Consider the following 16,024-nt stretch of genomic DNA (forward strand, 5'->3'; position numbering starts at 1 on the left):
GGGCAAATTAAATCAATTATAAGGAAACTTTTTTTTCATTTTATACTATCAATACTCCAGGAACTGTTTATACTAAAGATCCACAAATTTGATTTGAGAAGATACCATGAAATGTTAAAATAACATGGATGCCAAAGCCATGCTCATTAGAGGACTATAAAATTCCATGTGGGGGATGGAGCCTTCAATGCCAATCAGCCCATGCACTGACAGCAAAAATGCAAGTTGACTCTGCCTCCACCCCCCATACAATGTGCATGTGCTATTTACCTTGTTTACATGTGAGAACTATTAGAAGCTAAAAAGTTTTTAACTGTGTGATGTTCTAAATTCTAAGCCTTTCTCCACTTTTTTTTTTTTTTGGTAAGAACTCACATAAACTCAGTAGCCTCATTATAGCCTCCTTAATCATTCTTAATTATCTAAACATCGTTCCTCTCAACTTTTCCTTGTCATGAGGCCTGAAATGCTTTCTCAATGCCCTCCCCCAACCCCATCTTCCAAAAGAGTCTGAACTCCTGACAGGCACAAACTATTTGGGAGGTTGTGTTTACCAGCACCTGACATCATTTCCCTACGTTTATTTTGACACTGACTCTTAATCAACAGGATGGTGATTGAATAAGCCTGTTGGATGTTTCACTAAAAATTTTTAAAAAGAAATATATTAAAAGCACACAAAAGTACATTGATTATGACGACAAAGATATGTAATTAAAAAGTATAAATCAAGGGCTGCTATTTTACACTTGACTTCAGTTATTTTGAACACTTGTGGCCTAGTTGTGTGTTCACTGTTAGGAATATGATTTTACGTGTTTAGAGTAAATCTGTTATAAGCAATTTTATAGTTTAACGAAAATAATTATAGTTTGAATAGTATGAAGTATATCTGATGGTCTTTCCCCAGAATTAGCTGTGATATAAATTATCATGATTTATTATAGTTATTCTTGTGGTTATGTGTTTCTAGTGGATTCCAGCTAGTAATGATGATTCTAAAATTACAAAGAGTAGCATTTCAAGCAATTTTTCCTCCAATATCATCTGCAATTTCTCTACAGAACTGATATGATTTCAACTGTGGTACAGTATGTGCTACAGCTAAGATGGTATTATTGTGCCGTCACTTTGACAGCTTACTTTAATTTATGCCATTTGGTGGAAAAATACATTTTTAAATCTTTCTTAATATATCACGTGCTACTGTTACTACTTTCTCTCCATTTTTTCTAGTCTATCAAATCATAATGCCATGCCCTAATGCAAAGCCATGTAAACAACAACGTAAGCAAACTGTTTAGGGTGGACATGGCCTACAAGCTCATTTTTTGTTGCACTCCATTCTTTATTTTGCCATTTTCTTCTGTTTGTCAAAAGTTATAAGCTTTCAGAGTCTTAAGTGTTTTGTGTTTTTTTCCCCTGAGAAAATGATAGTGTATTAAGCTTTATCCATGGTCTCTATATGCTTGAGTGCTTCCTATGCACAATAAGTCCCTTGGTGATAATAGGGTAGGGTTACTTGGAGTCCCCCATTGTTGAATCAAAGTATTATAGAGCAGGATGTTCTCTTAGACATCAGTTCATCCAAACCCTTCATTTTAACAGAAGGGAAAACTGAAACCTCACTTGGGAAGTGAAACATTTTCCACAGTCGCACAGTGAATTGATAATAAATCATGGCACAGCCTCCTAGGACTTTGAAAGCCAGTTCAATGGATCAAACCACTTGGCTTTCTAAATACTGGCTACGTTTATCTACCAAGCAACCAGGGAAGTCCTGACCCTAACTCTTTACTATTGCACTTTGAGTGTACCTTGTTTATAGATAATAAAGGGCAGGGATGGCACAGAATTTGCAAGAATGAAATGTTATGTGGGTTACAGTTAGAGGGAACATTAAAATCAGTGAATTCACAAATGTATGAGTATGTCTTGAGGCTGTTGGCACACTGCTCGAGCTTCTGGAGTTCTTGCACAACTTATGAAGAAATAATGAGCATGGAATTCACCAATCATCCCTCTAGTCCTTTAGTCCTTGGGGGAAGGGAAGGATTTATTATCTCACAGTTAGGTCCACCTTTCAGCACACATACTGAATGGTTAGTACATTATAGACAAACCTAGTCTAGGTGAAAAAGTGTTTGAAGTGTTCAGGGAAGACTTGAATCTCTGATGTGAGAACTTGTCAAGCCCTTTTCAGGACTGCTCATTTACAAGTGTCCACCTGTCACCCAGTTCTCATCTGTGGCTCCAAGAAGCCATAGCATGTGCAGCAGTCACACCCCAGTAAACTGTCTCAGCAAAAGGACTAAGCTATGTTGAAAGTCACCTACAGGTCTCAAACCCTTCATTGAGTTGGGGGATGTCTATTTACTCCAAGCAAATGAAGACTTTCCCTGGTAGAATGGACAAATGACAGCAATTTGTCCAATGGATTATGAAGGCAGTGGAAGCAGGTATCATAGAGCACCTAGAGCTTGGTCAGATGTTGAAGATGTCAAGGATATTCACTGCATTCTGGGCCATCACCAGTCATCACTTGACACTGGACTTTTTTTCTTGACACTGGACTTTGATGACTCTGGAAGAGAGAATGAGACTAATGACACAAAGTCGTTAGTGTAAAACATAATAGGTGTGGATACACTGAGAGTAGTAGTCACAACCCTGCCATAGGTGACTCAGGGCATCAGGTCATCTCACTGGACTGAAGCAGCAATGGGATTTAACAGTCCCCTGTGTGTCTGATCAGCTATTTTTAAGGATCACATTTCTTACCTCCTGGCACAAGGAAGGGTCTAGAAAAGTTGCCCTAAAAACTGTTCCAAACTGGCCTGCTTACAACAGCAAGTAAATGACATTTAATACTGCTCTGGCATTTAATAGACTATGTCACAGTAAGGAGAAGAGACAGACAGGATGCAAGAGTGAGAAAGGCAATGGGTGGCCAGAGGGCTGGACTGATTATAGACTTATCCTCTCTAACGTAAACATTCAGATTCAATAAAAGTAGTAGCTACAAGGCAAGATGACTTTCAGAAGACTAAATGGTCCACAGATTAGAGTGATTCTCTTTGTGTGAATAGTTCATTGCTAACCTGGAAGGAAAATTGAGTGAACACATAGATAGCAACAGTGGAACAGAAAAGGAATGGGCAGCTTTCACAGATTTGATGTAGAGCACTACATTTGTTCCTCTGGGCCAGAACACTTGCAAACATCAGGATTGGTTTGATGAAAATGATGGGAAAATTCAGAAGTTACTATGAGTAAAACAAGGACTCCACAGTGTTTAGCAGCAGGACAGTTCATCTGTCTCTAATAATGCAGAGTTTATCTTGATCAAAAGTAAAGTGCAAGTGAAGTTTAGAGAAATGCAGAATTCTTGGCTCAGTAAGAAGGTACATGAGAGGGTGGCAGAGCCAAGATGGCAGAGTAAAAGCACAGATTAGCTAGAGATCTCCCACCAAGCCCAGCCAAATATCTATAAAAAACGACTGGACAAATTCTGGAGCTGCACAACCCACAAAATGATGCAGTGAAGCAAATCTCCAGCTCAAGATAACCTAGAAGTTCAATGGAAAGTATCTATCACACTCTGGTGGGAGCTGAGCACAGTCCAGTAATGGCCACACCATCACAGAAGGGACATAAGCAGGCCTCCAAGGGATTGAATCTCATGCACTTGTGGTGGTTTTCAGACTTCACAACCCCAAAACCCCAAAGACAAATTGAAAGATTAGTGGAAAAGCACTATGGGACCTGTGTGAGAGAGTAGAGTGGTTCTGCCCCTGTCCCAGGGTAGTAGAGGGGGTGGAGGATCCCACAACATCAGCAGCAATAGCAGGGGCAGTGGCAGCAACTGTTTCTGGAGCACAGAGTATAGGGGAATGGAGTGGCTGACAGTACACCTCCAACCCCCACTGGAAGCAGAGAGCTACTTTCAAAAAGAGGTCAACAGTCAAGTAAATGGCTTGGGAAATGAACAAAAAACAGAAAATGAATCAGACTATAGAATCTTATTTTGGTAAGAGGGAAGGCCAAAGGACACAAACAGAAAAAGACAATAAAGCCAAAGCCCCTACATCCAAAACCTCTAAGAAAAATGTGAATTGGGCTCAGGCTATGGAAAACCTCAAAAAGAATTTTGAAAATCAAGTAAGAGAAGTAGAGCAAAAATTGGGAAAAGAAATTTGAGTGATGCAAGAAAATCATGAAAAATGAGTCAACTGCTTGCTAAAGGAGACTCAAAAAATGCTGAAGAAAATAATACTTTAAAAAATAGACTAACTCAAATGGCAAAAGAGATCCAAAAAGCCAATGAGGAGAATGCCCTAATAAAGGAGAATTGGTCAGATGGAAAAGAAGTTCCAAAATCTCAATGAAGAAAATAATTCCTTAAAGATTAGAATACAGCAGATGGAAGCTAATGATTTTATGAAAAATCAAGAAATTATAAAACAAAACCAAAGGAAAAATATAGCAGTCAATGTGAAATATCTCATTGGAAAAACAAATGACTTGGAAAATAGATCAAGGAGAGACGATATAAAAATTATTAGACTACCTGAAAGTCATGATAAAAAAAAAAGAGCCTAGACATCATCTTTCAAGATATTATCAAGGAAAACTGTCCTGATATTCTAAAATGAGAGGATAAAATAGATATTAAAAGAATCTACCAATTGCCTCCTAAAAGAGATACCAAAAGGAAAGCTCCTAGGAATATCGTAGATGAATTCCAGAGCTCCTGGGTCAAGGAGAAAATATTGCAAGCAGCCAGAAAGAAAAAATTCAAGTATTGTGGAAACACAATCAGGAAAACACAACATGTAGCAGCTTCTACATTAAGGGATCACAGGACTTGGAATATGATATTCCAGAGGTCAAAGGAGCAAGGATTAAAACCAAGAATTACCTACCCAGTAAAACTAAATATAATACTTCAGGGGAAAAAATGGTCATTCAATGATATAGAGGACTTCAAGCATACTTGATGAAAAGACCAGAACTGTATAGAAAATTTGATTTTCAAACTCTAGAATCAAGAGAATCATGCAAAGGTAAACAAGAAAAAAAAATTCATAAGGAACTTCCTAAAGTTGAATTGTTTATATTCCTACATGGAAAGATATTTTTTGTAACTCTTGAGACTTTTCTCAGTATTAATGTAGTTGGAGGGATTATATACACATAGACAGAGGGCACAGGGTAAGTTTAATAGTAAGAAATGATATCTAAAAAATAAAATGAAAGGTGAGGAGAAGAATATATTGGGAGGAGAAAGGGAGAAATAGAATGGTGGTAAATTATCTCTCACATAAAAGAGTCAAGAAAAAGTTTTTCAATGGAGGGGAAGAAGGGGGAGATGAGAAGGAAAAAGTTCACCTTACTTTCATTTGGCTTAAGGAGGCAATAACATGCACATTCAATTTGGTATGGAAAACTTTCTTACTCCACAGGAGAAGCAGGGAGGAAGGGGATAAGCAAGAGGAGTGGGTGATGATAGAAGGGAGGGCAAATGGAAGGAGGGGTAATTAGAAGTAAGACACTTTTAAGGAGGGATAGGGTTAAAAGAAAGAATAGAATAAGTAGGGGGCAGGATAGGATGGAGGGAAATATAGTTAGTCTTTTACAACATTACTGTAATGGAATTGTTTTGCATAACTACACATGTACAACCTATATCAAATTGCTTACCTTCTCAGTGGGGATGACTGGGGAGGGAGAAAGAGAGAGAAGTTGGAACTCAAGATTTTAAAGATGAATATTAAAAATTTTTTGCATGCAATTGGGAAATAAGATATATAGGCAACGGGGTATAGAAATCTATTTTGCCCTACAAGAAAATAGAGGGGAGGGGGATAAGAAAAAAAGGGGTATAATAAAAATAGGGCAGATTGGGGGAAGGGGTAATCAGAATGTACGTTGTCTTGGGGTGGGTAGAGGGGAGAGATGAGGAGAAAATTTGGAACTCAAAATCTTGTGGAAGTGAATGTTGAAAGCTAAAAATAAATAAATAAAATTTAAAAATAAAAAGAATCATAGAAAAAAAAGAAGGCAAATGAGAATGAGTTTTACACTGATAGCAATGATCTAAAACACTTCTATGGTGCTCTGAAGACTATTTATAAATCAAAAGATCTCTGGTGCATCTCAACTACTCAGTGCTGATGGTGCTACACAGTGATGAGGACATGATCCTGAAGAGAAGGGCTGAACAATTCCCTAATATTCTCAACCGATCATCATCAAGCGATGCTGAAGCCATTGACTGTTTATCCCTCTCTGGCCAAATTTCTAACTGAAGAAGAGGTAATGGATGCTATTAAGGTTCCTTTGTGTGGCAAAATTCAATCTCAGAGATACATACAAGGCAAAGGGGTCCATTGCTCATGCAGAAGTTGACTGAAATCTTTCGCAGGTTATATGAGAAGAGGAGGCTATCCTCTAGGAGATTAAGGATGCTTTCATTGTCCATCTCTATAAAGGAAAAAGGAACAGGTTGTCCTTTGATAATCACAAGGGGGTCATTGTTGGCAAGATGCTTAAGTCCTCCTTAATTGACAGATCCTTTGCATGGAAGATGGTCATCTACCCAAGAACCAGTGTGACCTCCTTCTACTTCTATTCTAATTTATGAGTATTTTAGCCCCAGTGTTTCAGAAGAAAGCTTTATTAAAAAGAAAAAAAATTTCTGACCATGGTGGAACATTATGGTCCCTATGATTACTGATGAGGTTGGGGCTGGTGGATCTCTGGAGCTCAAGGGTTCTGAACATCAGTGGGCTAAGTCAAACTTGTATCTAGTGATTCTGCGGTTAAGAAATGAGATTGACAGGTGAATATATTGCCCTCAAAAGAAAGAAAAAGAAATTTGGAGAAGAAGCAAGTTTAGGTGAAAAGATAATCTTTTCCTGTTTGGGCATGTTGAATTTTAAGGATGTTGAGTTCAGGGTAGGGGAAACTGGGGCCATGAAGTCACATGTGGCCTTCTAGGTAATTGGGTGTGGTCTTTTGACTGAGTCTAAGTTTTACAGAACAAAGCTTTTTATTAAGGGAATTTGTTCTGTGAAGTTTGCATTCAATCAAAGGGCTGCTTTTGAGGACCTAGAGGGTCATATGTGCCTTAAAGACCTCAGGTTCCTGGTAGGAGATGTCCATTGGGCAATAGATCGTATGGAAGTTGAATTCAGGAGAGATATTAAGTGAGTGTGTTTATTTGTAAATGGTGTTGATGTAGAGTTAACACTTGACACAACCCAGTAGGGTTGTGTCCAGAACCCTCCAGAACTATCCAGAAGAAAAAGGAGAAAACAAGAAAGGACAGGAGAGAAAGGAAAAGGAGGAGAGGGGAGATTAGAGAAGAAGAGAGGGGAGAGGAAGTACAGATGATATCTGCACTAAGGGGAAAGATATGGCTGATGATCTAGTAAAGAAGACTAAGAAGAAGTAATCAGATAAATAAAATAGGAGAATCAGATTGCAAAATCACAAAAGAGATAGCTCCCCAGGAAGAGAAGTTTAGTCAATGGTATTAAATGCTGCAAAAAGGATAATGATGACTGAGAAAAAGCCCGTGATTTAGCACTTAGGAGATATTTGTAAGCTTGGAAACAGTAGTTTTGTTTGGATAGTAGGATTAAAGCCTAGTGTCAAGAAGTGAAAAGTGGAAGAAAGTAGAGAAAACAAGTGTGGAGATTCCAGGAATTTAACAATGAAAGCAAAGGGAGATATAGGACAGAGTTTGAAAGGATATCAAGGTCATGTGAAAGCTCTTTGATGATGGAGAAGACCTCAGCATGTTTTAAGGATGTAGAGAAAAGATAGTAGACAAGAAGAAACTGAATTTGTTTAAATGAATTGCCTTTTACCTTGTACTTTTTGTACCAATTAGTTGTAAAAATGTAAAAAAACTATCAAGCATTTTCTAATGATCTAATTTTTCATAGTTCATACACCAGCCTACATGCATGTATGCTACTAGTTATAATTATAATTATATAATTAGTTATAATATATAATTAATATGCCATATTGAAGCTAATCTTCCTAATGATTGCAGAGCAATCCCTTTGCTTCAAGCAATTTTCTTACACACCTTTCCATTGCCTTACAAATCAGAGAAATTGATAAGCTTATTGGTTTCACCTCTGTGAAATAATAGTAGCTAACAATTACACAGTGTTTTAAGGTTTGCAAAGCACTTCACGAAGATGTTCTCCTTTGATCCATTCAACAATGGTGTCTAACTCAAATAGAAACAGGGCTTCTAATGTGTACATAAAGCTCCCTGTAGGCTGGCTATTGACAATTTTAAAATGTAATATTATCCAAGTTTTATTGTGTTCTGTTCTGTTAAATATTTCATAATTCCATTTTAATCTTGGTTCAGGTTACATTGAAGACATACTGTGGGCCTCATTCAGTGCATGAGCCTTTTGTTTGACAACTCTCCTCTCAAACTCTGTGAGGCAGGTGCCGTTATTATTCCTGTTTTCCTGAGGCTAAGGGAGGTTGGGTAATTTCTCCAGGGTCACACAGCTAGTAACTTTCTGAGGTAGGAATGACACTAAGATCTTTCTAGTTCTAATATTCTATCCACTAAGCTGTCAAGTTGTCATGACTGCACACCTTAACTGTTCAATCATTTGGATTAGTCTATTCAGTTCAGTCAATCAACAATCCCTTATGAAGCACCTAATATGTGCCAGGTACTGTGCTAAGATAGAGAATACAAATACAATTATGTGACACTAGTAACCTTTGTTAGTTACCAGGCAATTCAGTCCGAATGGCTGAAGTAAGTATGTGCATGTAGATGTAGCTTGGGTAGAAAAAAGGAACTGAGAGGATATGAAGGTATCCTTCTTTCATGGAGAAAATAAATTAGTATAAATCATTAACCATAAAAGCATGGGCTCCTCATTCTGAACAGACATATCTTACCAGATTGACATATCAGTCCTGTTAGTCAATTGTCAGAACTATTTCTAGGATTAAGCACAGCTCAGATCTTAAGGATAAGACTTTAAAATTATTTCAGTGTTGGTTAATGTGATGATTTTTCTTTCTTTAGTAATCACCTAATCTGTAAGTAAAATGTCATAAATTGATAAAGACTGTCACTTATAATATTTGATATTAAAATCTGGGTTGGGAATGTGTGAAATTTCTTTCTCTTTTTTTCTTTTCTTCACATCAACTAGGAAATGAAAGCCACGCACACACATGGGACATGCACATACAGCAGATAGATAAATTTCCATTTGCATAATCTGCTTTTCAAATTTTTTTCTTTTTATCTTTAGAAAATATCTGGAAAATAGAACCCATATGTCCTTCCTCCACGAAATGGAGAGAGAGGATATCTGCTAGCAAAAAATGTTAATCTTAGAGCCTTCCCTCTGAGATTAACTCCAATTTGTCATGTATGTATGTTTGTGTGTCTATATGTATGTCTATGTATATAAACATGTATATATATACATATATACATATGTATGTGTATATTACATAGTTTGTACATAGTTCCTTGCCTATTGTTGTCTACCCCATTAGACTATGTCCTCCTTGAGAGTAAGGACTTTCCCTTCCCCCTTTTCTGCATTCTCACATGGATACAAAGCATAATACCTGGAATATAGTAGGCACTTAATAAATGCTTGTTGAGTTGGCTTGGTTAATCAGTTACCTGTGGAGTTGGGCAAAAGCTAAGCATTAACTGGTGAACTCTATATCAAAATCTTGGTGAATTTCTCATAGAGAGAAAAATTCATTACATGAGCTATAATGGAAGTGTATTAACACTCCCAACACCAGGTTTCTAGTCATTCTGGATTCTGAGTTTCTATTTCCCACATTTCATACACTTGGCATGCCAGGCAGTGCGTTACATGCTGGGGAGCAGTGTTAATGAATCAGCATAGATTTATAATGAAACAATGAAGAGAATATTCACAAAACTCAGTTGTTTATGTGTTTTACAGAAGATGGCTTCTATTTGTACTTTCGTAGCATGATTTCACAGGGATATTTAATCATTCATGTGCCAAATCTGTTTTTTTCTATTTTAATCAGAAAGCAGTTTGGATTTTATCAATAAGACATCTATAAAGTTTTGAAATTTCTAGTTTGGAAACTATGTGTCAGAAAATACCAAATTTGTGTGGTTGTGGAGCACTTGCTGATGACTGAAGTCTTAATTCAGTACACTTCTGTCACCCCAAGTTAACTTTAGATCCCCCTACCATTGCAACCTTTTGATCACTGAACAAAAACAAACAAGTGATATAAAATAAGAAATTTCCATTGAGGACCACTGCTTTGCCCAAGTTCATCGTCAATAAATAAATAAGCATTTTTAATCATCTATTATGTGTTAGCCACATGGTCTACAGGAGCTAAGGATAGAGATACAAAATATGAAAATTACCTGGAGTGATATTATATTCACAATAATGACAGCATTTAGAAAGTGCTTTAAGGTTTGTGAAGCAGTTTACGCATATTTCATTTTATCCTCACAACAACCCTGAGAGGTGGGTACTAATATTATCATCATTTTACAGATGAGGAAACTGAGACTCAACTAAGCCATGTGACTTGCCCAGCATCACATAGTTAATACTGTAAGTGTCTAAGGCTAGAATTGGAGTTGTCTTCCTGATGTCAGGCTCAGGACCCTATCCACTGCACCATCTAGATGCCTCCCAGTGGTATCTCTAGGAAACGAGAGACCGCAACATGTTGCCTTAAGTACTGGTTGCTGTAAGAAAGAATCCACCTCCTAATTTTCACAGATTTATTGTCCTCTAACTAGTAGTGTTTTGTGTATATTTAAACTCTGTATGTCACTTGATGAAGGAGGAGACGAAGGTGGTCAGTATACAGGCTAGTTCTAAAACTTTTCTCTATTTGAAAGGTTGTGATCATCACTTCTGTGAATGCATTGGGGCACTTTTGTACTTCCTGAGATCAATCACGAAATCCCCAAATAATCTAAAGACTATTCTTATAGTATTTCTAACCCTTTAGAATCCAGCAAATAATGGGAATTTTCTGAAAAAAAGTCTGTCTTCATGAGATTTCCTGCTCAGTTTCTACCCCAAACAGGCTTCAATGCTTATCTGATCTGCACAGAACTGTCAAGTCTTCTGAATTTTGCCCATCAGTCACTGGGCGATTCATTCTCTGGCATTATGAAGCCAAAAGAAAAAAAGACACTATCAGTGGGCACTGTTCAGAAAAAAATATATAACTTTTCATCCTCCTTTTCTTTACTGTTTACTATTTTTTTCTAACAATGTCACATTTAAAGTCATATGACCTTCGGTTAAGCCTTTCTTTTTAAGTGGGTTTTTCCATAACCGTACTTCTTACATCAGAAAGTTTGAATTATTTAAGTATTTTCTCTTCTATAATTAACAAGTATTCTTCACCTTATAAGATAAGAAGGAAGCATGACTAAATAGTAGTTATAAGAGTGTAGGATTCAGAGCCAGGAGAGCCATGAATTCAAACTTTACATCTCTGATGCTTACTATCTACAAGCCTAGGGAGAGCCAATTAACCTTTAACCAATCAAAACAAGCAACTACTGACTGTTCTTTCTCTGTACAGAGAAGTATGACTGGCATCTGTATTAGGGACATAATGACGAAAGAAACAAACAAATAAAAAACAACAAAAATTGCCCCTGCTCTCATATCACTTATGGTCTGCTGGGAGAAGTCTACAAGTAAATGGAGAAATGTAAATGTACAAATATGATCAGTTAAAGGAGAAAGAACACTTGTAACTAAAGAGATGCAGAAAGTTTTCACTTAGGAAGCTTGTTCACTTGCAAAATATAAGTAGTAATACTGGCAATACCTAATTCATAAGGTTATTGTGAGGATAATGTACAGTGTCCCAAAAGTCTTAGTGCAGTTTCACATTTCAAGTTTTAACTTGATTAAATATGAACTAAGACCTTTGGAATACTTTGTACATGTAAATTACTTTGTAGATCTTCAAATGCTATGAGGTCAGCTATTTATCATTATTATTCATCCTTTTTTTCAAATTTTCTTGCAGATTTCAGAGAGAAATGGTTTGAGGACTATGTTTTTTTATCTTTAAGGTTCTTTGAATTATTGCACAGGTGAATAAAACATTTTTTATAATTGAAAATGTATTAGGAGATAAACTTATTTTCTGTAGGCTCATGTAGTAGCAATAGCAACAGCAACAGCAACAGTAGTAGTAGTAGTAGTAGTAGTAGTAGTAGTAGTAGTAGTAGTAGTAGTAGTAGTAGTAGTAGTAGAAAAGGTTATTTTCATCTTATCCAATGAAGTTTAGACAGAAACATAAAAACAGTTCTGGAATGGGTCACTATCCTGCTAACACTCTTTTTCTATTTAATATTTTCTGGACTGATGATCAGGATAAAATAACATCTTTTGTAGCTCAATAAAAATATGAATATACAGAGTTTCTGCAAACATCTTCATTGCAAGTCTTTCTAGTTACTCATTTCCCTCTCCTGAAAAAACTCACTTGATCTTTCCATCAGTGCTATTACACTTTTTCCTCTTTTGCCCTTTATAGATAAACTCCCCAAAAGGGTCATCTACCACAAGTGCCTCCACTTTCTCTCCTCTCATTCTCTCCTTCACCCATTACAATTTTGTTTCCAACCAAAGCATTCCACCAAATCTGTTCTCTCTGAAATTATTAATGATCTCTTAGCTGCCAGATTCAAAGCAGGGTTTTTTTTTCCTCAATTATCATTTTCCTTGACTTCTCTGCAGTCATTGGCAATACTAATCACTCTCTCCTCCTTGGCACTCCTTTCTGGCTAGGTTTTTAGGATGCTTCTCTCTCCTGGTTTTCCTCCTACTTTTCTGACCACTCTGTTTCCTTTGTTGGCTCCTCTTCTGGATCACGGCCTCTCACCTTAGGTGTCTGTCATGGTTCTATTGTGGGGCCTCTTTTCTTCTTCCTCTATACAACCTTACTTGGCGGTTTCATCTGCTCCCATGGATTTAATTACCATATTTATTGTGCTGATTCTCAAATCTACCTTTCCTGCCCCAGTCTCTCTGTTGATCCACAATCTCACATCTCCAAGTGCCTTTCAGATAGTTTGAATTACAAATCCAGTAGACAAGAAGCTCAGATATGTCCAAAAGAGAATTTATTATCTTTCCCCGAACTCCCCACCTCCAGAAATACACATACCTTTCCTATTAAGGTAGAGGGCAACAACATCCTCCCAATCCCTCTGGCTGGCAACCTAGGAGTCATCCTGGATTCCTCATTATCTCTCATCTTCATGTCCAAGATTGCAACATCTCTCTAATATATCCCTTTCTCTCCTCTGACCCTGCCACCACCCCAGTGCAGGCCTTCATCATTTGCACTTGATTACTGTAAGTGGCTGCTGGTGGATCTCCCTGCCTCTAATCTCTTCCCCACTCCAATTCATTCAGCTAAAAGTGATTTTCCTAAAATGCAAGGCCTAAAATTGCCCCCACTCAATAAGCTCCACTGCCTCCGGAACAATACAAAATGCTCTGTCTGGTATTTGAAGCCCTTCATGATATAACCCCCTCCTACCTGCCCAGTTTTCTTATACCTTAAACTCCAACATATATTTTTTTAATCCAGGGTCACTGACCTTCTTGGTGCTCCGTGGACAAGACACTCATTTCTCCACAGCAAGTACTCTCTCTGGCTGTCTCCCCTGCCTGGAACGATCTCCTTCCTCCACTCCAACTACTAATCTCCGTGGCTTCCTTTAAGTCCCAACTAAAATTCTACCTCCACTAGGAAATCTTTCCTAATCACTTGTGCCTTTCCTCTGTTAATTAATTCTGATTTATCCTAGATACTGTAGCAGGTTTGAGAGAGTAAGCTCCTATAGGGCAAAGATTGTCTTTTGTATCCCCAGTGCTTAGCACAGGACCTGGCATAACAGTGCTTAGGAAATGTTTATTGAATTGAATTAATATGTACCTTATGCTGTTCTCACATGGTTCTTTTACTTCTGCTAGATCTCTATTTTTTGAAAACTTTTCATTTCATAAAGCTTGGAGAATATGAGTATTTGGTATGCCAAAATCTATTAACAATATTATTGTTATTATTATTTTTTTTTAATTTTATAGATCAGCGTCATGGCTAGGCAATCATGGACAACATTTTGATCTGTGACAATGACCTACTTCCAGTTCAGTTTATTGATTTAGGTCACCATGATATTTTAAAGTCTTTATTGGCAGTATGGGGATTTGTCATGTGTTTGCCCATGAAGCTTCCAATTCTACCCCGTGTCTTGTCTTTCTAGGTATTCAATAGGTACTCAATTTTTGCAGCAGAAAGTGATACGTTCCCCAGTCTCCAGTATTTCCTTGTATAATTTATGTTTATCACTAAGTCTAGTCTCTTTAAAAATAACACTCCTGTACATCAAAACCACTTGTGATTCCACAAGCAAATCTGCCTTATTCAGCCATTTCTTTAATGTTTGGTTTTTTTTTGTTTTTTTTTTTTTGTCAATAGGTTGTTTGTATTCATGCATATGTCATCCATGAAGGATGGATTGATCTGATTCTGCTTTTGGATCTTAGTCATTCCACAGGTTCTGTTTGGAGGTAAGCCAACTTAGGTTACATTCAATCAATCTAAGACTACGGCTTGCTGAAGTGATGTCTGCTTATTGCTTAGTTATCACTGTAGGTTTATCACCCCTTTGCCATGTGTTCTAAGAATGACTATCAATCATCTTCTTTTTCTTGTGAGGCGTTAACCTTTCCACACCTGGATTAGGGTGATGAGCCCTATGTTTTGTTACTATAGTAAGCGATTTTGCTAAGATATTTCCAAATCCCTTTTGGCCCATTTTATAATTCCAAAGGTATATATTGATTTAAGTGTGTTCTTCAAATTCAGTTTTTATTACAGAATGCCAATCTATTAATACATTCGGTTACAATCTTCTATTTGATATCTTTATGGTCAATATTTCTTACCTTGACATTTTGATATCATTGGAGAAAGATTCCATGAAAGGAAAGGTTTTTTTTGTTTTTTGGCATGGGGTATTTTGGTGAAGTCATATAATAATACTAATAGCTGTCACTTAAATATAACTTTAAGCACATTTGATGGTATCAATATGCATCAACTGGTTATTAAGAGGTTTGAGTACAACTGTTTTTTTGATTTGATAGTCATACCTAACTCTATACAGAAAACATAATACTGTCGCTGCTTGCCCTTCATTCTCAAAGAGGACCTTGGCATAAGGGAGGTGATGTGAAGACATGCAAGTGAACTGAATTTAAGTGAGGCAAGGCTATGCAAAGCCACCAGCCTCACTTTCTCTTCCGGAGCCATCTGGATCCAGTGGCCAGATATAAATCAGGATGACTGAAGATCGCCCAGGATGCAGTGGAGGACCTTGGCCTTTTCAAGCTAAGGTTTTAACAGATTTTAGTTTGACTGAGGCAATGCCACTCAGCGAAAGACTATAACAGATTTAAGGCTAAACATAATTATGCTAAACTTACACTGTCTGCCTGAAAAAATGGAATGTTTCATATGAATTGTTTTTGGCATCATTGTTTTAGTGGCATAGCTTAAAAAAAGAAAGATTTTCTGTACAGTCATTAAGCATTCTTAGCATGCCCACTATAGTTGGGTACATTTTATGTATTTACATTATGTGAGTGAACCATGAGTGGGGCACCATCATACTTATCCTCATTCAGGCCATTTCTAGAAGAAAATGTCAGAGATAACTGAGTGACTACCACAATGTAAAATTAAGACACACTAAAACAAACTGTCTGGTTTGTTTTTTCAATGATAAAATACATTTTTTTGTCATTTCATCCCACCTACTATCATTAAAATATAGGACACAAGTAGTAAAAGGCAAAGTAAATATGCACATATCTTTACACCATGTAGTGCAGCTATAAATCTCACTCTTTGATAACAGCTGTACTCTAGCAATCATTTGAGTCATGCA

At 37.1% G+C, this 16,024-nt stretch overlaps 1 long non-coding RNA gene across 1 annotated transcript; it reads right to left on the reverse strand.

Moving 5' to 3' along the window:
* Positions 1-2,030: 2,030 nt before the first annotated feature.
* LOC140506220 (uncharacterized) lies at positions 2,031-13,424 on the reverse strand. Its single transcript, XR_011967817.1, has 2 exons — positions 13,228-13,424; positions 2,031-2,584 (listed from the first exon to the last, which is right to left on the reverse strand). It is a non-coding gene; the product is annotated as an uncharacterized lncRNA (long non-coding RNA).
* Between the last annotated feature and the right edge of the window lie 2,600 nt (positions 13,425-16,024).

The sequence above is a fragment of the Notamacropus eugenii genome, chromosome 5 (genome assembly GCF_028372415.1).
Source record: "Notamacropus eugenii isolate mMacEug1 chromosome 5, mMacEug1.pri_v2, whole genome shotgun sequence".
NCBI classification, from domain to species: domain Eukaryota; kingdom Metazoa; phylum Chordata; class Mammalia; order Diprotodontia; family Macropodidae; genus Notamacropus; species Notamacropus eugenii.